This window comes from Monodelphis domestica, chromosome 6, assembly GCF_027887165.1.
Source record: "Monodelphis domestica isolate mMonDom1 chromosome 6, mMonDom1.pri, whole genome shotgun sequence".
Taxonomy (NCBI): Eukaryota; Metazoa; Chordata; class Mammalia; order Didelphimorphia; family Didelphidae; genus Monodelphis; species Monodelphis domestica.
In genome coordinates this window covers 277,357,227-277,381,670 of record NC_077232.1, presented here as the reverse complement: position 1 = coordinate 277,381,670, position 24,444 = coordinate 277,357,227, and the positions used below count along the sequence as shown (strand labels likewise).

At 37.1% G+C, this 24,444-nt stretch overlaps 1 long non-coding RNA gene across 2 annotated transcripts in view; it reads left to right on the top strand.

Moving 5' to 3' along the window:
• The window catches only part of LOC103104358 (uncharacterized), a 32,334-nt gene extending 12,182 nt beyond the window's left edge, over window positions 1–20,152 (top strand). For both annotated transcript variants that reach the window (XR_468416.3, XR_468415.3), the window contains exon 4: window positions 19,978–20,152. This is a non-coding gene — a long non-coding RNA (uncharacterized LOC103104358). The remainder of the gene's footprint in view (window positions 1–19,977) is intronic.
• Window positions 20,153–24,444: the final 4,292 nt, after the last annotated feature.

Here is a 24,444-nt window from a genome sequence, read left to right as displayed (position 1 = left end):
GTGGGATCTGGGAGTGAAGGGAGGAGGAGGTTAGAAAATATATTGATCTATCAATTATCAATAGAGATTATAGGCAAACCCCAGAGCATTCCCCTGTGGCAGCATCTCTCTCTCCATCTCTCTATCTCTCACTGTCTATCTCCAGTGTCCCCATAATAGTAGCAGTTAGCTAACCTGCCAGAGTATCCAGTTACAGCAACAAGAAAGTGTTAACTCAGATCACCTTTTCAATTACACTATTTAAGATTTTTGCATCTATATTCACTAGGGAGATTGGTCTATAGTTTTCTTTCTCTGTTTTTGACCTGCCTGGCTTTGGAATCAGTACCATATTTGTGTCATAAAAGGAATTTGGTAGAACTCCTTTGTTTATTCTGTCAAATAGTTTGTATAATATTAGGATTAGTTGTTCTTTGAATGCTTGATAGAATTCATTTGTGAATCCGTCTGGTCCTGAGGATTTTTTCTTAGGGAGTTCTTTGATGGCTTGTTCAATTTCTTTTTCTGATATGGGGTTGTTTAGGTAATCTATTTCTTCCTCTGTTAGTCTAGGCAATTTATATTTTTGTAAGCAATCATCCATATTACCTAGATTGCCATATCTGTTGCCATATAATTGGGCATAATAGTTTTTAATGATTGCCTTAATTTCCTCTTCATTAGAGATAAGGTTTCCCTTTTCATCTTGAATACTGTCAGTTTGGTTTTCTTCTTTCCTTTTTTTTAATTAGATTGACCAGTACTTTGTCTTTTTTATTTGTTCTTTCAAAGCACCAGCTTCTATTCTTATTTATTAAATCAATAGTTCTTTGACTTTCTATTTTATTAATTTCTCCTTTGAGTTTTAGGATCTCTAATTTAGTCTTCATTTGAGGATTTTTAATTTGTTCACTTTCTGGTTTTTTTAATTTGCATGCCCAATTCATTGACCTCTGCTCTCCCTAATTTGTTAGTATATGAATTCAAGGATATACATTTCCCCCTGAGTACTGCTTTGGCTGCATCCCATAGGTTTTGAAAGGATGTCTCATCATTGTCATTTTCTTCAATGAAATCATTAATTGTTTCTATGATTTGTTCTTTGACTAACTGGTTTTGGAGAATCGTATTGTTTAGTTTCCAATTAATTTTTGATTTACCTCTACTAATTATTATTTTCATTGCATTGTGATCTGAGAAGGTTGCATTTATTATTTCTGCTCTTTTGCACTTGTTTGCAATGTTTTAATGCCCTAATACATGGTCAATTTTGTGAATGTACGATGTGTTGCTGAAAAGAAGGTGTATTCCTTTTTGCCCCTATTTATTTTTCTCCTCATATCTACTAACTCTAATTTTTCTAAGATTTCATTCACTTCTCTTACCTCTTTCTAATTTATTTTTTTATTTGATTTATCTAGTTCAGATAGAGGAAGGCTCAAGTCTCCCACTAGTATAGTTTTTCTATATATTTCATCCTTGAGCTCCACTAGTTTCTCCTTTATAAATTTGGATGCTATGAACCATTTGGTGCATACATGTTGAGTACTGATATTTCCTCATTGTCTATACTGCCTTTCATCAGGATGTAATTACCTTCCCTATCTCTTTTAACTAGATTTATTTTTACTTTGGCTTTGTCAGATATCATGATTGCGACTCCTGCCTTCTTTTTATCAGTTGATGCTCAATAGATTTGGCTCCACCCTCTTATTTTCACCCTATGCGTATCTACCTTCCTCATGTGTGTTTCTTGTAGACAGCATATGGTAGGATTTTGGATTTTAATCCACTCTGCTATTTGCTTGCATTTTATGGGTGAGTTCATTCCATTCACATTCAGAGTTATGATTACTAGCTGTGTATTTCCCAGCATTTTCATTTCTACTCGTCCTTCCTTTTCTTCTTTCACTATTTCCTTCTACACCAATGTTTGTTTTTAATCAGTCCCACTAGTTCCCTCCCTTATTTTACTTCCCTTTCTTCCCTCCTTATTATCCCCCCATATTTTCTTTGCAGTCTTTTTAAAACTACCCCCCCCACCTTATCCCTTCCTTATACTGCTTCCCTCCCCACCAGTATGTTTGTTACCCTTCTACTCCCTTATATGGCACAAATCTATTCTCTGCCCCAATGGATTGGATTGTTCTTCCCTATTTGGGTCAATTTCAATGCATGTAAGAGTTGAGTATTTCCTATCTCCAACCTCTTTACTCTCCCGGTGTATTGATGTTCTTCCCCCTCCTGCCATGAGCTTCTTTGTGACATATAAATTTACCCCCATTCATTTCTTTTCCCATTTCTTTTAGTATTAACCTCTTTTTAAGTTTTAGTTATATATATATACATATATGTATATATACACACATGTATATGTATTTATGCATACATATATCTATATACCTATTTATGTCTTGTCATTTCATCCTATACAGTTTGTCACTGTTCCCTCTAAGTATAATTCTTCTATCTGCCCAGGTGAAAATAAGAGTTTTTAAGCGTTATCAATGACCTTTTTTCTTATAGGGATATATATCATTTTAAATTATTGAGTCTCATAAAAAAATTGTGGGTTTTTTTTGTTTGTTTTGTTTTTCTTTTTTCCCTATTTTTAAATTACCTTTTGATTATTCTCTTGAGTTCTGTGTTTGGACATCAAATTTTCTGTTCAGGTCTTGTCTTTTCTTTACAAATTCTTGGAATTTTTCTATTTTGTTGAATGACCATACTTTCCCCTGTAAGAATATAGTCAGTTTTGCTGGGTAGTTGATTCTTGGTTGTAGACCTAGTTCCCTTGCTTTCCAGAATATCACATTCCACGTCTTTCGGTCCTTCAGTGTGGATGCATCCAGATCCTGTGTTATCCTCACTGTGGTTCTATGGTATATGAATGACTTTTTCTTGGCAGCTTGTAATATCTTTTCTTTGGTCTGATAGTTCTTGAATTTGGCTATAACATTCCTGGGTGTTGTCAGTTGGGGATTAAGTACAAGAGATGATCTGTGGATTCTTTCAATCTCCACTTTTTCTAGAATAGTGGGGCATTTTTCTTGCATAATTTCCTGTATTATGTCCAGGCCTTTTCTTTTGACATGGACTTCTGGTAGACCAATGATTCTTAAATTGTCTCTCTTTGAAGAACTTTCTAAATCTTTTGTTTTTTTAATGAGATGTTTCATTGTTTCCTCAATTTTTTCATTCTTTTAGTTTTATAGTGTTCTGCTGCCTTATGAGGTCACTTAATTCTAGTTGTTGTATTCTGGTTCTTAAAGACTGAATTTCATCCCTGGATTTTTGGTCATCCTTCTCCTTCTGGAATGATTTTCTTTGGAGGTCATCTTTCATCCTCCTTGCCTCATCTCTCATCTCCTTTGCCTCATCTTCCATCTTCTTTGCCTCATTTTCAAGCTGGTTGGTTTTGGCTTTCAAGACACTATTTTCTGTTTCCAGATGACTTATTTTAGTTTTTAAGTTCTTTTCCCAATTGTCTTCAGCCTCTCTTAATTGTGTTTTGAATTGCATTTTGAGTTTTTCCAAAGCCTATATCCAATTTGCTGGGATTTCTGATTCATCATTTACTGATCCCTCCTCCTTGTTCTGTTTGCTCTTTGTTTGTTGTCTGTACAGAAGCTGTCTATTGTAATTTCTTTCTTCTTTTTCTGTTGTTTGCTTATATTTACCCCTCCTTTGCTCCCCTCTTGGAGCTTTGACAGAAGGTCTCTCCCTGCAGTCTGTGGGGGAGGGGTGTTGTAGTTTGAGCTTCCCTGTCCTCTGGAGGATTTTGATTGGAATAAATTAAAGTCCAGCACTCTGTGGGGGAGGGGTGTTGGAGTTTGATCTTTCTCGTCCTCTGGAGGCGTGTTTTTTTTTTAAACCCTTACCTTCAGTCTTGGAGTCAATACTGTGTATTGGCTCCAAGGCAAAAGAGTGGTAAAGGCTAGGCAATGGGGGTCAAGTGACTTGCCCAGGGTCACACAGTTGGGAAGTATCTGAGACCAGATTTGAACCTACGACCTCCCTTCTCTAGGCCTGGCTCTCAATCCACTAAGCTACCCAGCTGCCCCTGTCTGGAAGCTTTTGATTGGATTAAAGTCCAGCAGTCTGTGAGGGTGGGGTGTTGGAGTTTGAGCTTCCTTGACCTCTGAAGACTTTTGATGGGATTAAGTTCAGCTGGGTTGGGCTGGATGTGCCCTGATGCCAAGACCTCCTGGAAGACTGGAGCAATATGGAGGGTCTCTGTAGCTCTGTCCAGGCTGCCAGCTCTGCGCTCCCTTTCTAGCTCCTTCCCCACCACCTGTGTTCAATGCTCTGAGCCTGGCATAGCCCTGCCCACAAGGTACACCCTCCAGACCAACACCTTTGCCCTCCCAGAGGTTCCCACTGCCGCTGGAGGTGAGGGTGGGAGGGGTTCTGGAACCTTACTTTTGCCTTTCCCTTAAACCTGAATGTTCTTGGATTCCAGCTTTTGGGGGTGGTGATGGTAGAGTCATGAAGAGAGAGGTTTTGCAAGACAAGCCAAGATGCAAGAACCAAGGCTGAGGACCTACCTGTCTTCAAAATCAAGGAGAAGGTTCCAAATAGAAAGTTCCTGGAGGAGGCAGTTGAGCTGGCCAGGGGGAGTATCTGTTTTCTGTCTCTCTCTCTGTCCTATGACTGTCCAAGACAGGAGACATTGGCTCTCTGGATTTTTCTGACCAAGGGTGGTTGGCTGAAGGAGAGAAGCCCTGACCTGATCTTGTTAGCTTTTGTTCCAGGAAGTAGGACCCTTGAGGGGGGCTTCTGAAATTAGACTGAGAGACCTTGGTGGCTTTGTGAAGAAGAAAGAACATTTTAAACAGTTGTCCTCCATCTCTCTAAGTGTCCCTCTGTCACAGTTGTTACTGGACTGATTTTCCAAACCCTCAAATTGTTATTATAGATTAGGGAAACCCTCATCCCTCTTTCCTCAGTTTCCCATCCTGTTATTTCCCAATAAACCCCTTACCTGAGAAAGAAACCAAAGGCTTCAAGAAGTGGGTGGATAAGGGAGGGAGTGAGGGAGGAAGAGGGTAGGAGGAAGTTAGGAAAATATTGATCCATTAGTCATCAGTAGAGATCAGTAGGCAAACCCCAGAGCATTCCCCTGTGGCAACATCCCTCTATCTGTGGGAGCATCTCTCTCAATATCTCTGTAATATATCTATCTCCATTACAAATAAGCAGTGTCAGGTTCCCCTCTAATAGCAGCTCTCTAGTGAACCAGAGTTCATTTCAGTTATTGTAACAAGAAATAGTTCACAACCGATCATCTTTTCTATTACAGGGGTGTTCCTTTTGGATTGAGTCCAGCAGGAGGGTTCCTTGGCTTTGTCCTGTTGTTAGGTTTGATTTTCAGTCCCCTAGGAGCATTCAGTTTGTGATCAGTAAGGAAGGGTTTTCAGAGGTCTGAACTTCTGCTGCTTCTAAGCCACCATCTTGACTCTGCCCCCTATTCTTTTAAGTCTAAACAATCAACAAAACAAAAACATCATACTCAGATTTGTACTGTTTATTAATTTATGAGGTATAAATGTTCACAATGAAGATTTAACTATCATTTCTCATGAGCCAATTCAAGTTGGCTCTCCAGTATACCCTTGGATAAGGAGAAATATCATGTCATAGACTCAAGGCTTAGAGGGGTCTCAGTAGTTATCTTTTCCAACTTTTACATGGATCAGGAACCCTGACTACAATATACCCAATAAATAAATATCCAACCTTTCCACATCATCCCTCTAGTAACAGGGTAACCCCAGAAATGTTTTATTGCAATTTTGGATACCTCTATTGGGAAAGTCAGTATCTAACACCTTTTAATTTACACTCATTATTCCTCCCTCTACTTTCTGAGGCCAATTAAATACTAATCCTTCTTTAAGTATTTGGAGATAGCTCTCTTCAAGTTAAACATCCTTACTTCTTCTTTTAACTTTCAGTCCACATAGATTACAACTAGATATATATTATTTTCTTTTCCTTTTCTTTTTCTTTTTTAAAAACATATACCTTCTTTAAGAGGAAAAGAGGTTTATTTTTTAAAGGGTTGGACTTATATTTTATGAGTGTGGTTGCCAGGAATTTTTTTTAAAATTTTTAAACATAATTTTATTTGGTTGTTTTCATACATTATTCACTGGAAACAAAGATCATTTTCTTTTCCTCCCCTCTCCCCCCCCCCCCCTCACCTTTCCTTCTCTCATAGCCGACACATGATTCCACTGGTTATCACATGAGTTCTTGACTCGAACCCATTTCCCTGTTGTTGGAATTTGCATTATAGTGTTCATTTAGAGTCTCTCCTCAGTCTTATCTCCTCCAACCCTGGAGTCAAGCAGTTGCTTTTCATCGGTGTTTTTACTCCCACAGTTTATCCTCTGCTTGTGGGTAGTATTTTTTAGATCCCTGCAGATTGTTCAGGGACATTGCATTGATACTAATGGAGAAGTCCATCACCTTCGATTGTACCACAATGGATCAGTCTCTGTGCACAATGTTTTCCTGGTTCTGCTCCTTTCGCTCTGCATCACTTCCTGGAGGTTGTTCCAGTCTCCATGGAATTCCTCCACTTTATTATTCCTTTTAGCACAATAGTATTCCATCACCAACATATACCACAATTTGTTCAGCCATTTTCCAATTGAGTTTTCCAATTTTTGGCCACCACAAAGAGCGCAGCTATGAATATTTTTGTACAAGTCTTTTTGTCCAATTTTTGGCCACCACAAAGAGCGCAGCTATGAATATTTTTGTACAAGTCTTTTTGTCCATTATCTCTTTGGGGTACAGACCCAGCAGTGCTATGGCTGGATCAAAGGGTAGATATTCTTTTATCACCCTTTGGGCATAGTTCCAAATTTCCCTCCAGAATGGTTGGATCAATTCACAACTCCACCAGCAATGAATTAATGCCCCTACTTTGCCACATCCCCTCCAGCATTCATTACTTTCCATAGCTGTCATGTTAGCCAATATGCTAGGTGTGAGGTGATACCTCAGAGTTGTTTTGATTTGCATCTCTCTGATTATAAGAGATGTAGAGCACTTTTTCATGTGCTTATTAATAGTTTTGATTTCTTTGGCTGCAAACTGCCTGTTCATGTCCCTTGCCCATTTGTCAATTGGAGAATGGCTTGATTTTTTGTACAATTGATTTAGTTCTTTATAAATTTGAGTAATTAAACCTTTGTCAGAGGTTTTTATGAAGATTTTTCCCAATTTGTTGCTACCCTTCTGATTTTGGTTACATTGGTTTTGTTTGTACAAAAACTTTTTTAATTTGATGTAATCCAGATTATTTATTTTGCATTTTGTAACTCTTTCTAATTCTTGCTTGGTTTTGAAGTATTTCCCTTCCCAAAGGTCTGACATGTATACTATTCTGTGTTCGCCTAATTTTCTTATAGTTTCCTTCTTTATTTTCAAGTCATTCACCCATTTTGAATTTATCTTGGTGTAGGGTGTGAGGTGTTGATCTAAGCCTAATCTCTCCCACACTGCCTTCCAATTTTCCCAGCAGTTTTTATGAAATAGTGGATTTTTGTCCCAAAACCTGGGATCTTTGGGTTTGTCATATACTGTCTTGCTGAGGTTGCTTGCCCCCAGTCTATTCCACCAATCCTCCTTTCTGTCTCTTAGCCAGTACCAAATTGTTTTGATGACCGCTGCTTTGTAATATAGTCTGAGATCTGGGACTGCAAGACCACCTTCCTTTGTATTTTTTTCATTATTTCCCTGGATATCCTTGATCTTTTGTTCTTTCAAATGAACTTTGTTATGGTTTTTTCTAAATCAGTAAAAAAAAAATTTTGGAAGTTCCATGGGTATGGCACTAAATAGATAGATGAGTTTGGGTAGGATGGTCATTTTTATTATATTGGCTCGTCCTACCCATGAGCAGTTAATGTTCTTCCAATTGTTCAAGTCTAGTTTTAGTTGTGTGGAAAGTGTTTTGTAGTTGTGTTCATATAGATGCTGTGTTTGTCTTGGGAGATAGATTCCTAAGTATTTTATTTTGTCTAAGGTAATTTTGAATGGGATTTCTCTTTCTAGTTCTTGCTGCTGAGCTGTGTTGGAATTATATAGAAATGCTGATGACTTATGTGGGTTTATTTTGTATCCTGCCACTTTGCTAAAGTTGTTGATTATTTCAATTAGCTTTTTGGTTGAATCTCTAGGATTCTTTAAGTAGACCATCATGTCATCTGCAAAGAACGATAATTTTGTCTCCTCCTTGCCTATTTTGATGCCTTCAATTCCTTTATCTTCTCTAATTGCTACTGCTAGTGTTTCTAGTACAATGTCAAATAATAGAGGTGATAATGGGCATCCTTGTTTCACTCCTGATCTTAATGGGAATGGATTTAGTTTATCCCCATTGCAGATGATATTAGCTGATGGTTTTAGATATATACTGTTTATTATTTTTAGGAATGACCCTTCTATTCCTATGCTTTCTAGTGTTTTTAGTAGGAATGGGTGTTGTATTTTATCAAAGACTTTTTCTGCATCTATTGAGATAATCATGTGGTTCTTGTTGGTTTGCTTGTTGATGTGGTCAATTATGTGGATAGTTTTCCTAATGTTGAACCAGCCCTGCATCCCTGGTATAAATCCTACTTGATCATGGTGGATGACCTTTCTGATCACTTGCTGGAGTCTTTTTGCTAGTATCCTATTTAAGATTTTTGAATCTATATTCATTAGGGAGATTGGTCTATAATTTTCTTTCTCTGTTTTTGGCCTGCCTGGCTTTGGAATTAGTACCATGTTTGTGTCATAAAAGGAGTTTGGTAGAACTCCCTCTTTGCTTATTATGTCAAATAGTTTGTATAGTATTGGGATTAACTGTTCTCTGAATGTTTGATAGAATTCACTGGTGAATCCATCAGGCCCTGGGGATTTTTTCTTAGGAAGTTCTTTGATGGCTTGTTGGATTTCTTTTTCTGATATGGGATTATTTAAGAAAACTATTTCTTCTTCTGATAGTCTAGGCAATTTATATTTTTGTAAATATTCATCCATATCACCTAGGTTGGTATATTTATTGCCATATAGTTGGGCAAAGTAGTTTTTAATGATTGCCCTAATTTCCTCTTCATTGGAGGTGAGATCCCCCTTTTCATCCTTGATGCTGTTAATTTGCCTTTCTTCTTTCCTTTTTTTAATTAGATTGACCAGTACTTTGTCTATTTTGTCTGTTTTTTCAAAGTACCAGCTTCTAGTCTTGTTTATTAGCTCAATAGTTCTGTCACTTTAGATTTTATTAATTTCTCCCTTAATTTTTAGGATCTCTAGTATGGTTTTCTTCTGGGGTTTTTTAATTTGTTCATTCTCAAGTTTTTTGATTTGCATTTCCAATTCCTTGATCTCTGTCCTCCCTAATTTGTTAATATATGCACTCAGGGATATGAATTTTCCTCTAAGTACTGCCTTGGCTGCATCCCATAAGGTTTGAAAGGATGTTTCGCCGTTGTCATTTTCTTCAATGAAATTGTTAATTGTTTCTATGATTTCTTCTCTAACTATCCGATTTTGGAGTATCATGTTATTTAATTTCCAATTAATTTTTGATTTGGGTCTCCATGTACCCTTGCCGATCAATATTTTTATTGCCTTGTGATCTGAAAAGGCTGCAGTTATTATTTCTGCTTTTCTGCATTTGAGTGCCATGTTTCTATGACCTAATGTATGATCTATTTTTGTGAATGTGCCATGTGGTGCTGAAAAGAAGGTGTATTCTTTTTTTGTCCCTATTTATTTTTCTCCATATGTCTATTAACTCTAATTTTTCTAAGATTTCATTCACCTCTTTTACCTCTTTCTTGTTTATTTTTTGGTTTGATTTATCTAAATTTGATAGTGGTTGGTTCAAGTCTCCCACTAATATGTTTTTACTGTCTATTTCCTTCTTCAATTCTCCTAGTTTCTCTATTAAAAATTTGGATGCTATACCATTTGGTGCATACATGTTGATTATGATATTTCCTCATTGTCTATACTCCCTTTTAGCAGAATATATTTACCTTCCCTATCCCTTTTGATCAAGTCTATTTGTGCTTTGGCTTTGTCAGATATCATGATTGCAACTGCTGTCTTCTTTCTATCAGTTGAGGCCCAAAAGGTCTTACTCCAACCTTTAATTCTAACCTTGTTTGTGTCAACCCGTCTCATATGTGTTTCTTGAAGACAACATATGGTAGGGTTTTGGGTTCTAATCCAATCTGCTATTTGTCTACGTTTTATGGGTGAGTTCATCCCATTCACATTCAAAGTTATGATTGTCATTTGTGGATTCGCTGGCATTTTGATATCTTCCCCTAGTTCTGATCTTTCTTCTTTAGCTTTCTCCTTTTGAACCAGTGATTTACTTTAGGTCAGTCTCCCTAGTCCCCTCCCTTGAGATGCTTCCCTTTCTAGCCCCTCCCTTTTTATGCTCCCTTCCCCTCCCCCCTCTCCTTCCCTCCCTTTTTATACTCCTTCCCCCCTCCCCCTCCTTAATTTTCCTTTCTTTCTTGCCCTAATGGATAAGATAGAATTCAGGATCCCACTGGATCTAGATGTTCTTCCCTCTCAGATTTGCTTTCACTGAGAGTAATGTTTTAGAAACTCCACTTCACGCTCTCTTCCTCTCCTTCTCATATGAGAGTTCTTCCCCTCCCCTTCCCATGTGTATCTTTATATGGGAAAGATTATTCTATTGAGTCCCCCCCCCTATTTCTTGAAGTGAATCTTAGTATTATCGACGGTTCCCCCCTCCCTTTTCCTTTCTTTGCCCCCACTTTCCCCAAATTTTCTTAATGCCCCAATCTTTCCCTATGCATCTTTCTTCTAACTACTCTTATGATGATACAATTTATGAGAGTTACACAAAACATTTTCCCCACATATTAATATATATAATTTGATGTAAATGTAGTCCTTATAGAAGAGAGTTTGACTTAAAGAAAAAGATAAGATTTATCTCCTTTTCCCTTTCTTTCATATTTACCTTTTCATGTTTCTCTTGCTTTCTGTGCTTGGATATCGAACTTTCCACAGAGCTCTGGTCTTTTCTTAGCAAATACTTGGAAATCTTCTATTTTGTTGAATGCCCATACTTTCCCCTGGAAGTAAATAGTCAGTTTTGCTGGGTAATTGATTCTTGGTTGGAAACCCAGCTCTCTTGCCTTTCTAAATATCGTGTTCCATGCTTTGCGGTCTCTTAGTGTGTTAGCCGCTAAGTCGTGTGTGATCCTTATGGGAGCCCCCTTATATCTGAAGCTCCTCTTCTTGGCTTCTTGTAGGATTTTCTCCTTTTCTTGGAAGCTCTTGAATTTGGCAATTACATTCCTAGGGGTTGTCTTTTGGGGATTTAGTATAGAAGGTGTTCTATGAATCCTTTCTATTTCTATTTTGTCCCCTTGCTCCAGAACGTGAGGACAATTTTCTTTTATAATCTCCTGTAGAATAATATCGAGTTTATTGTTTATCTCTGTTTTTTCTGGGAGACCGATAATTCAGAGGTTTTCTCTTCTCCCTCTGTTTTCGAGATCTGTGACCTTCTCAGTGAGATATTTTATGTTTTCTTCTAATTCCTTAATTTTTTGGGTTTGCTTTATTGATCCTTGCTGTTTTATCATCTCACTTTCTTCAAGTTGCTTAATTCTGGTCGTTAGGGACTGGTTTTGCTTTTCAGCCTTGTCTGCCCTTCTATTGGATGCTTCGAGTTCTTTTTCCAATTGAGCAGTCTTATCTGTCAGACTGCTGATCTCTTTCTCCCATTTTTCTTTCCAGGTTTCCATCTTTTGGATAAGTTCCAGTTTGAAATCTTCCAGAGCTTATTGATAGTTTCCATTTTGGGAGGCATGTTCTGATTTTTTTTTTATTTCCTCCTCATTCTCCTCTTTTCCTTGGGTACTTCCACCATAAAAGTTTTCAATAGTCACTTTTTTCCCTTTCTTCCTGGAGGCTTGATGTTGGGCCACATGAGCCATCCCTTTGGTGGTTTTATTCTCCTTTCCTTTTTGGTCTGGGATCTGGGTTATATGGGTGGTTTTTCTGTGAATTTAGGTTGCTTCAGACTAGTTCTTCCCAGCCTCCGAGGTTTCTTAGAGCGCTGGGTCCCTGATCACAGCCACACTGCCCAGGTGTTCAGCTCTGCCCAGATAATCAGCACGTGGTCCGCCCCTGGTGTTTAGCTCCACGGAGATGTTCAGTGCAGCCGCCCCAAGTACAGCTCTGCTGACCCCCGTAATCAGCGCCGGATTCTCCAGTGAAACCGCCCTGAGACATTTTTTCCTGGCAGTCCCCAGATCCCAAGGACCCTGGAGTGCCCCCCCCCCCAGACAGAGACGTTCCCCACTTACTCGCTGTCCCGGTGAGTGCTCAGGTAGCTCACTCTGATTTGGTGGGGGAGCTGGGGTGGGGGAAGGCCGGCTCAGTTCACTTTTCTGTGCAAGGTTTTCCTCATTATAGTGTGGAAATGTTCAAGCCCCATGTACCTTCGCCTCTGTGGAGTACTGAGGTGTCCTTCTGTTCCTCCAAAGGTGATTTTTATGCTCCTTTGATGTAGTCTATTTCATTCGGTGCCGGGGATAGGAAGCATGTGGCGTTTAGATTGCAACCATGATTACCCGGAAGTTGGTTGCCAGGAATTTTAATTAATTTCAAAGAGATTTTTATTTACAATTTCATTACAAAATATAGAAAGAGTGAAGTAAGAAATCAGAGGGAGGATAAGGTAAGATATCTAGCCTAAACACTTAAGTAATTTATTCTGATCCCTGGCTCAAAAAATCAGGCAGAGGAGTTTAGTCCTCAACAGGATAAGTTTTGGCCCCTGTAACCCAGGACCTGGGGAAATCTCCTCAGAAAAATTCAGCAGTTAAGAGTCAGCTTTTCACTTACCATGTGTCAGTCAAGTCGACAGATCCTTCTGCCCCTCTTCACCAGCCTCAACTCGAAAGCATGAAGATTTGAACTCCAGTCTCCACTTGCAAAAATGAAGAACTCTCTCACAGGAGGTTCCACTCCAAGTATTCCAGTTCCAAGTTGAACTCCACTTTTAAAGACATTTCCTTTTGCATCACTACCCCTAATTCCATACTTACCAATCACAGCTGAAGTTCTGCTCTAGGACTGAGCAGAAGGCAGTTAGTTGATTCTGATTTGTTACCCACTATCGCACATGTGGGTCACAGAACTCCCACTTCATGATTAAGTGGTATATTTGCATTTTTTGTAATTGAATATAAAAATGGGCAGGTCTCCATACTTAACTTTTAAGTAGGGTGTTTACACTTATGGGGATTAAAATCTAAAAATAGACAAGGGTTACAATTTAATCTTCACAATCAGGGGAGAGTTAAGTATTTTTATTTTCACAATCAGGCAAAAGTCAATTTAATCTTCACACTTCTGTCTTAGTATCAATTTTAAGATAAAAGAGAGGCAATGACTAGGCAATTGGAGTTAAGTGACTTGTCCAGAGTGGCATAGCTAGAAAGTGTCTGAGGGCAAATTTGAATCCAGGTTCTTTCAACTTCAGGTCTGGTGCCTGATGTATTGAGTCACCCAGCTTCCCCCAGGTATATATTTTGAATCCAATATCTTACCCCCTTACAAATCACAACTTTGTGTGTCATGACAAGAGAAATAGATGAATAAAGCCCATGTGGAGCAAGAGAGTGGAGGAAAAATTGTCATCATGCTGACTACTTAATTCTTCAGAGAGAATAAATAGGGCAGAGGTAATATTTGCATTATATTATGAAGGCTACAGTAACTAGTATTGCTGCCTGCAGTGGAAAAATTCTAGGATCTCCTCCCTCTTTCTCTGTGTAATGTGACCGAGTTTTGGAAGGAAGGAGGAAGAAAGTTAGGGTTCTTAATCCTTTAAAAAAAACATGGATCCCTTCAGTGCTCTGGTGAAGTCTGTGGATCCCTTCTCAAGATAATGTTTTTAAATGCATAAAATGAAATTCAAAGGAAACCAAGTATATTGAAATACAATTATCGAAATCTATTTTAAAAATTACAGATCCTAAGTTAAGAACTCCCAGGGTAGAAAGATCTCGTTTCCCAATCTGCTATATACCAAGTCAAATATTTCTGGCATCTATGCTTTCTTTCCTTTTTACCAGCTCAAGACCCAATACTAATCTGCTGAATATAGCCAAACTGTATACATTGGGGTCAATGGTAGTCTCAATCGCCTTTTCTTAGGGCCAAGTGAAATAGAATTTCCCCCTTAATTTATCTACATAAATCAAACCTTCTGGCTATTTTTCCTTTTCTCTGTTCCTCCTCCCTTAAGCTTCTTCAGTTAATAGACAATGAACAATGATTCATATAGTATTGGCTTGCCAGAGAAATTTAATACTATCTGGATCGTGTTCATACTGTCTAAATTAAAATTACTCTTTAAAATGTACCTATTCTAGTTTTTCTGGTTCTTTAATTCATTTATGTTTATTCTATTTTTAAAAATTCCATCCCACAGATCTAGTGTAGTATTACTTTTTGTTGATTCTATGCTCTTTGCATAATAAAAACAAAACAAAACCCCAAGAAAATAAACCAATGGCCCCCAAAATGAAATATATGATTTTCCCCAGAAGCTCTGTGACCTCTGGTGAGTAATTTAAGTTTCCTGGGCCTGACTTTCCTCATCTATAACGTGAAAAAATTGGACTGAGATGATCCCTGCTTTCTTTCTGGCTCTAACATTCTATGATTTTATGTATTATATTCTGTGAAATGCTTTTTTAATATAGTAGATAGTGTTGGACTTAGAACCTAGAAGACTGGGTTCTAGTTCTGCCTTTGTTACACATAGACTGTTGGACTCTGGACAAATCACTTAATTTCTGAATGCAGACAGCTGTCTAAGACTATAAAGTTATCTGTGTTGGTTGAAATTTTAATTCCTGGGGCAGCTGGGTAGCTCAGTGAATTGAGAGCCAGGCCTAGAGAGAGGAGGTCCTAGGTTAAAATCTGATATCAGATACTTCCCAATTGTGTGATCTGGGCAAGTCACTTGACCCCCATTGCCTAACTCTTACCACTCTTCTGCCTTAGAACCAATACACAGTATTGATTCCAAGTTGGAAGGTAAAGATTTAAAAAAAAATTAATTCCTAAGCTTTTCCTAATCCAAAGTCCAGTCCAAAAATATTCAGTGTACATTGATATTAGTTTTATGCTCACACACACATAGCACATCACATCACATACCTGTACTTTCTCATTTCATTTACTTTGTTCAAGACAGGTTTAGAATTCCCTTCTATCTAGTGTCTGTGGAAAAGGCTTTAGTCATGGTGCAGCCCAGATTCGGGATGAGAGAAAAAGAACTATGTATAATTGGTGAGAAAGAAGAGAAAGGTTAATTAAATAGGAAGAAAAGGGAGAGAAGGGAAAGGAAGAATGAACAGAAAAGAGAGGGAAGAAAATAGTTGGGAAGACAGTTGCTATCAATAAGTATATTAGTATGGAAGGGTTTAACTAAGATGAATAGTCAAAAAGATTAGTCGACTAAATTAAAATTTTGGTTTTCTTATTAATGGATTTTTAAAGAGGTTAGAGTGGATTTCTGGATCAAATGACCAGAAATATGGAGGACAAGACATTTTCTCTGATCCTCAAAATTCTCCAAAACAGAATGTCCACAGATAAATCAGCTTCAATTGTCTCAGTGGTCCAAGACATCTGGAATCCAAAGGAAGGTTTAAAAAAAAATCCATGAACGGATAACTTCCTTAACCTCCCTCACAATTCCCTCCCCTTCCCCAGTCACTATATTACTGCTAGCGAAGCTTCACTAGCTGACTCAAGGATTAATACATGGATTTTCAATAAAACCCAACCCTACACCATCATCTCTTCTCCAGCTTTCCAATGCCATAGATTCCAGGTTATGGTAGTTTGCACAGAATTGAGAGATGGCTATTGTGACTGCTGTAGTGTCCTATTCAGCAAAAGATTTCTGTATGAGAGTAGAGCTCTATCAGAACTAGATAAATCAAACCAAAAAACAAATAAGAAAGAGGTAAGAGAGGTGAATGAAAGCTTAGAAAAATTAGAGTTAGTAGATATGTGGAGAAAAATAAACAGGGACAAAAATGAATACATCTTCTTTTCAGCAGCACATGGTACATTCATAGAGATTGACCATATACTAGGGCATAAAAACATTGCAAACAAGTGCAAAAGAGTAGAAATAATAAATATATGAAAGTAGCAGAAGAGAGAAAAAGAGGTAGAACACATGTCTGGTTTTGAGATAAATCTCAACCCCACAAACCTCCCTCTTCCCAATGCCTAGAAGATCCAAACTGCAGAAATTAATCCTGGAGCACTAGTGTGGCAGATCTTTGAATTGCCAGTCCTAGTCCAGAGAACTGAGGAACAGAAGAAGCAAGAGAGGACCCTGGGACAGAATATCCTATGTGTGGAAGGGGTTGTGTGACAATTCACTAAGCCTAAGAAGTTACCATCCAGCTCAAGCTAGTTCACTCAGGGTCAGAGATCTAGGCTGATGAACTATGAATCGCTCAATACAGGAGGATGCTGAGACACTTTGAAATCCAACCCCTAAAGAAACCACCATCATAGAAGTAGTCAAAATAAACAATAAAGGAAAATAAAAAGGAAGGAAGAAAGAGAAAGATAGAAATTACCAAAGATCTTAGGAAGAAAAATTGAATTGGGGAAAACATTAACAGAAAGAAATATGGTCTCCAAATCTGGCAAAACAATTCAAGCATCTATAAAGAAATGCTTCAGAATTAAGGAAAATGATTCAGTATTTGATAAGATAGAGGACCTTGCAGAATTTGAGGAAAATATGGAATCATCATATTCTGTTCCTGAGTGGTTTCAAAGAGAAATGAGAATTATGAAAGAAGAGTTTATGGCCTACACAGCAAAAATAAAGACCAGAACAGAAAAACTCAACAGCCAAGTCTTATCAAAGAAGCAAAAAGGAGAACAATGGATTGAGAACACAAATAACACAGAAATGACAGATAATCTAGAAGAAGAAAAGAAAAAAAATTAAATGAAAATATGTTCATCATCTTGAATAGAGACAACCTTAGGTATCCCAGAACATAACAAGAGAAAAAACTCAAACATCATAATTTAAGAAATAAAGCAAGAGAATTGATCCAACTTCTGCATACAGAAAATGAAATACCAGTTGTAAGAATTCATAGATCACCTTCCAGGAAAAAAAAAACAAGATTATAAACTCTAAGACACATAACAATTAAATTTAGCAATTCAACTAAAGAACAAAGAATTCTACAAATAATCAGGGAAAAGAACAAAAAATACAGAGGATAGAAAATTGATATAATATAAGAACATTATATTATCACTGAAAAATGCAGGAGAGAATGGAATCAAGTATTCTGAAGAACAATGGAGCTCAGGGTGTAACCCAAGGAGAAATTCCTTGAAATTCAGAGCTTAATCATAAAAGACTATAAGGAGGAAATTAAAACAATCTTGGATTTAAAAATGAGTCCTGAATCAATTATAGCTTCTCAGATATCCCAGAGAAAAGAAATTGGGAGTGGGGGGAAAGGGGGGAAGGTGGCCAAATACAGCAACCAAAGACAGCACTAGTCAGAGAATGATGACAGAGACATAAAAGAGACTTTTTAATAAATGTACACAAGAACAAAGGAGTGAAAGTGGGAATCAATTGGAGGTAGAATAAAGAAAGAAAGCCTAAGGCATTATGGATAGAACTGGCAACACCCAGTCTGTAAGAAAAATCTATTTGTTGTTAGTAGAAAACTACATTAAAAATGAGAGGGTGAATAAAATAAGAGAGGAAATTGGGGGATGGAGGGAGGATTTGATGTGCCCAAATCAAACCAAGTATTTTCAATGAGAGGAAAAAGTGACCATTATGGTCTCAGGAAAAGAAGGGAGTAGGAGGGGAGAGGGGAAGGATGAATGGGGAGGGAATTGAAGGAAGTTCCACCAATGTTTATCTAGGTGAAAAGAAATGTTTTGTGAAGGCAAATGGAGACATTTTGCTGAGTGTGTACTGGGAGATTTGATGCTTGAAAAGACCTTTGTTGGAAATAGCTAGAACTCCTGGGAGTAATTGGCATCCAGGGAAGAGATAGGGTATAGATCCAAGGAGGAGATTTTGAGGCAAATGGAGGGAGAGTATAGATTGGTATTACACTTTATAACCAGGGATGTGATGACAGTGGGATACTACCATGTCACCTGAAGGAATTAGCATTGTTTTGGGAGTGAGACATAATAGAAAAGGGGGATCTATGAGGAAAGCTGAAAAAGAATGTGAGAATGGAAAAGAATGCAAAAATGAAATTAGAACAACAACTAATGAACAAGACTAGTTGAAAGACAGCAGAAGAGAGAATCTACTTAACTAAGAGGGGAAAAAAGGTCAAAGAATATTTTAACCAGAAAAAGAAATCGGGAAAAAAAAGGAATTAATAAGCAAAATTCCACACAAACAAAGGGGTAAAGGATGGGATTGAGGATGAGGAGAAGAGATCCAGTGGAAATAGGAATAATCCCTTTAAAATATTAAGTTAAAATAAGAGAAGGAACATAGTACTTTATAACAGAAGAAAAGAAAAAATAGAACTAAAAAACTAAAAAATAGAACAAATGCAGGAAAATATAAACATAACTAACTATAAATAGATTAAACAAACCCATAAAATGAAAAAGGGAGAGATTAGACGAGATAACAAACCCCCATAATGTGTTGCTTACAAGAAAAACTTTAAAAATGCATCAAGTGAATCCAAATAAACAAGAATCATAATCATGCTATCTGACAAGCAATATCAATTTTCCATTTTCCATTTTTTGGGAACAGCTTTGCTTGGTTTCCATTTTACAGCACATCATGTCCTTGCTCTTGATTTTCAGATTCCTTTTGTGTATTTTCTTCCTCCATTCAATTTTAAGATTCTTAAAGGCAGAAACTGTCTTTCCTTTTCATAATTGCGGCCCCAGTACTTAGTACAGTGCTTGGGACATAGTAGGTTCTTAACAAATTTTATTGAACTGAATATCAGCAATAAATTTACATTCTCCAAATGCTTTAGCATCTAAATTAGTAAGTGACAGATGACTTCAGTAACACTCTCTCAGGTTTGTATAAGTCTAACAGAAAGATAAACAAAAAGGAAAAATATGGAACTGAACAAATTGCTAGAGAAATTAGAGTTAAAAGACCTCTAGTATCTTATTTATTTATATATGTATAAACACATATATATATATATATTTTTTTTTAAAACTCAAAGATTTTATTTTTCCAATTACATATAATTTTTAAAACACTTTCCCCAAAAATTATAAGGCCCAGACTTCCTCCTTCCCTCCCTTCCCTCTCCCTATTTGGAGATTTGATCTGGACCATACATGTATTATCATACAAATTATCATGCAAATCACACTTCCATGTTGGTTATTGTAAGAGCACACTCATACAAAACCAAAATCCCCAAATAAAATGGAAAATACATTGATGTGAAAGAGTATGCTTTAATCTGCATCTATCCAACTCAACAGTTCTTTCTATGGAGGTGGATAGCATTTCCTGTTATAAGTCTTTCAGAATTGTCCCAGCTGATTTAATAGCCAAGTTTTCACAGCTGATCATCACATTATATTGCTGTTACTGTGTACAATGTTCTCCTAGTCCTGCTTATTTTGCTTCCTCCAGCAGCTTCTAAAGAAGATTGCAAAAGAATATGCATGCTTCTCAACACCACAAGGAACTTTTATAAAAATTGATTGTGTACTAAGACCCAAAGATATTGCAAACAAATGCAAAAGAGCTGACATAGTCAATAGTTTAGGGACTACATGAAAAAACACAGACCCAAATGAAGACTTAACAGTGAAATCCTAAATGAGTGAGACAAAAAACAAATCATAGAAACAAGGATGTTGAAGCTATGCTTTCTTATTGTTGTTCTTTCTGTTTTTTAGTCAGAAAGAATGCTTGATGGAGAAAGGCCCGTGGAAGTCTGACAGAATCCAGTCTCCAGAAGATTGCAACCACATCATTATGATCCAGTAACTAAATATGTTACACAAGATCTCCCTGGCACTAAGTTGTTGTTACAGGGGAAGCTCTCATGTAGATAAACTTGTGCTAAATGTTTTCATGAGTATATTATTACCAAATTCATATCTAACATTGTTTCTTCAAAGCCTATGAAAGTACCATGAAGAACAAAAATACAAATGGCGGGATTCCCAGATTGGTAAATTAAGAACTATAGAAGATATAATTAAATCATGACAATACTAGAAGGGGTTACAGCAAGGATGAAAAGTGTCATTATTAATAACAATTGTTGCATATTTACCCATAACTTTTTGTCAGTTATGGAACTTTTTTCATAAGTTCTCTAATCATCCCTAAGAAGCAGTTAGTCAGCCAACAGATCTTAATCAGGTACCAACTATGTGCCATGAATTGTACTAAGTGCTCAGGATACAAAGGCGAAATACAAACTCAGCTCTGAAGGAATTCACAATGTACTGAGGGAGACAACATGCAAATCACTATATATAAATACGAAGGAAAAGATGAGAAGTCAGGGAATTCCAGACATTGGAGAGAGCCAGAAAAAACACCTGGAGTCTAAAGATGTAGGAAGAAGGAGGCACACAGATATTAAATTATATTTCCAAATTAGAAAAGTCATAAAAACATGACTATAAGTAAAAGTTCCCATTTCTTATTCCATTAGAAAATATTATACATTTTTTGTTGATGCCTTTTTTAACCTCATCCAATTTTTCTTCCAATATTCTTCTTCCTACTTCATCCCAGAGAAGCAGCCCATGTAACAAATGTTGTTAGCATATTTAAGTTTAATATATTTAATATTTGTTTTAAAAACCCATTGATACAACAAAAAAGTCTGAATATATGTAAATGCACCACATGGTTGGACCTTCCATTTCTGCAAAGAATTGACATACAAAAGTTAGGTATATTCCTTGTCCTCTTTTCTTTTGAGCCAGGCTTGTTCTTTGTAACTTTTCAAAATTTACCTTTGATTATTTAGTGGTTTTATTTATTTATTTATATTGAGAGTAGATTAGTCCTGTGCCTTGGAAAAATGATTTTGACAGTCTTGGGAAGGATGGATTGAAAAAGGGAGGATCTGGATTCTTATGAATCAAAAAGCAAAGGTCCATATCCCCTAACTGATCTCAAGGTTGTCCAGAACTTCAAAAAAAGCTTTAAAAGAAAGAAGAGAATGAGGATGTTTTGGAGGCCTTCATGGAAGGTCAGCATAAGTTACAGAGGAATGATGTTAGCATTCTAATTAGTCTACTCAGTGTTCTAGTATATCAGCATCAAAAAAAAAAAAAGCCCCAAATCTTGATTAAATTGAACACACAAGACCAGAAGACAGAGGCATACTAGGAGGTGAGATATCCACAGAGAATAAAAATATATCAAGTACATTCAATGTCTCAGGGCTTGGGTTTTGAGCCTGAGTGTAGAGCTCATGGTCATTTTTCCCATGTTAGTGAGTCAATTTGAAATTTCTTCCCTAATATGCAGGAGATGGAAGAGAATGATTCTCCCCAGCCACGATAAAGAAAGAGTAAGCAGAAAGGGAAGAGAATAGTTAGAGAAGAAGTAGCACATTAGAGGATTCTGTGCTTTCAGCAAAGAGGAATAGAAACTCCATCTGAGGTCAATGCTCTCCCAGGGAGTTTTCTCTGGACAGGAAGCTAGCTGGACTATCATATTCCCCAATCTCAAGAAGGCTGTGTACACCCAACTTCAGGGTCTTGTATGTTGATAAAAAGAGAAAGAATAGAGATTAAGGAATGAAGCCAGAGACAAGATAATGGGAAGATATGATGGGAAAACTAAAAGATTAAAAGATAATCTAGGAGAGGAAATTTGGGTAAAAATCTGGCTCCCAAGCAGATAAACCATAAATCCAGAAAGTAGACAAAACCATAAAAGATAAATCATGAGAGGCTTATGATGGCCAAAGAGACATTCAGAAAACAAGTCAACAAAGGCCATATTAAATATATAATGGAACAAAAAATATTGTGCTATGAAGGAAAATGAATCAAAACTCTCCAATGAGGAAAGATAATTTTAAGGGCTCCCTAGAGATCACTGAAAAACAGTAAGAAATTGAAGAATTATACAAAGGATAAATAAACCTTTAAAAATAATATATTAGAGACTTCCAGTTAAGTTGGTTCCATGAAGCACTTTAAGGAACTCAACTCCTTTCAATCACCCCAAACCCAGAAGATATATGAAAAAGAACTCAGAAAAATTACAAAGAAAAAGAGAAGTGAGTTCTTATGTCTGGTCCAGAACCGCACAGAAAGGTAGCCAAAATGTGTTAGAGGCTGGGGCAAGATCTATGCCAGGCAAGCTCCAGAAAATGGTCCTGAAACATGGAAAGTCAAGGGGAAAGACCCTAGGAAAAGTAGGGACACCATTGAAAACTCCAGGAAATGGACCTGAAGCTTTTGGGTGATGGGAGAAGGGTCACTCCAGAGAAAACAATGTAAAATCCAGGAAACTGTCCTGAAGTCAGCAGGCTATCTGAAACAAGGATGTTCAGAATCACAGGTAATTACAAACTCTAGCTTTCTTACCCTGAAGTCAGATCTGTCAGAACAGGAGTAGACAGAATGAGCCCCTCTAGGTCTCCATAGGGAAATAGGGTCTGGATAGTTATTCCTTGGAACAATGGAAGCAACAACAAAAGATGGAGCAAACTCATTCCCTAGGAGCCTATGCCCTGGCAGGAGGCCTGAGACCAAAGGGTCTTGAATATATGAGTTAAGACTATCAGACTCATTGGCTGTGGGAAAGGTGGGGAGAGGGGAGGGAGGGAAATAATGTGATTCTTGTAACCAAGGAACAACATTCTAAATTGACTAAATAAATTAATTCAAAAAAAAATTTAAAAGACTATCAGAGATATCTCCATATATCAGAGATAGATGGAAAACCCCCTCACTGGGGATTATTTAAGAGGAGAGAGATGGCCCAAGACTAGCCTCAGTAGTGGACTACTAGGTAATGGAGACAGAAAGTAGGGATTAAGGCAGATCATGGCAACTAATACCTAGTACCTAGAATGGTGGTGGCAGCTAGAATAGAAGGACCAAAACCAAGTAAGATCTATATAACACATCCACAAATTCCAGAGAGGAAAGAGCCTGGCCTTGGCACCAAGTCCCAAGCCACTGACTGAATCTAAAAATGAGTAAACAGAATTAAATATGCAAAACAATGTTGAAATACTGTGGGCTAAAGAGGTAAGCCAAGAAGAAAAGGGTAACTCCACAACAAATAAAAGTAGAGTCTTAGAGATAATATAAACCAAGAAAACCTAACAATAATAACTTGGTACAAGGACTATGGGAATGTCTAAAAGACATGGTGAAAAAAGATTTTTTAAAAATCAGAATTGAAATGAGATCTCTGGAGAGAAAAGTGGATGGAAAGTAAATAGTTTTGAACAGAAGGTGGAAACACTTACCAAATACCACTTTTCAGTGGTCTCCCTGAAAATTAGATTGGATCAAACAGAACCCAAAGATTCCAAGAAAACAATATTTAAAAGTGAAGCGAAAAAGTAAAATCTTAAGGCTTTATTATGACTTATATTTATTATTATTTATATTACTGTTGTGATGATGAGATAATGATAATGATGGAAGGGCTTTGGGGAACCAGGAGCTTATTGATGGAGCTGTCAATGGGTCCAGTCATTCTGAAAAGCATTTTGGAATTATACTCCAAAAGATCTAGTGATACTACTACTGGATCTACAGCCTCAAAGAGGTCAATAAAAGATCCATCCTTACAAAAATTGCCACAGTTCTTTTTATAGTAGCAAAGAATTGTAAACAAAGGGGTGTCCATTAAATAGAGAATAACTAAACAAATTGCTATAGAGAGATTTAGAATTAATTAAAAGAAAAAAAACTTTCTTAACAACCAAAGCTATCCCAAAGAGGAGAAATGAATGCCTCAGGAGATGATGTTTTCTTTCCTCAGAGGGCTCTTTAAAGGGAAACTGTAGGACCACATTTCAGTGATGTCATAGACTGAAGTTCTTGGTAAATCTGACTAGATGGTCTTTGAATTCTTTTCAGACATTTAATTCTGCAATTTTAATAAGTTTTTTTTGCTAAGCTCTTTTTTGATCTTTTGATTATGAAAAAAATAATGTATAATTCCAAGAATCTGTGAAGCCCACTATCTTATGAATAGTGGGTAAGGATTATCTTTGATAAATACCTGAGAGTGAAAAAGGAGTAGATTTATAATAGTTATCAGCTTTTCATACAGTGCTTTTGCAAAACATTTCACAAACATTATCCCTTTTGATCCTCACAACAACCCTGGGGAGGTAGGTGCTGTTATTGTCCCTAGTTTACAAA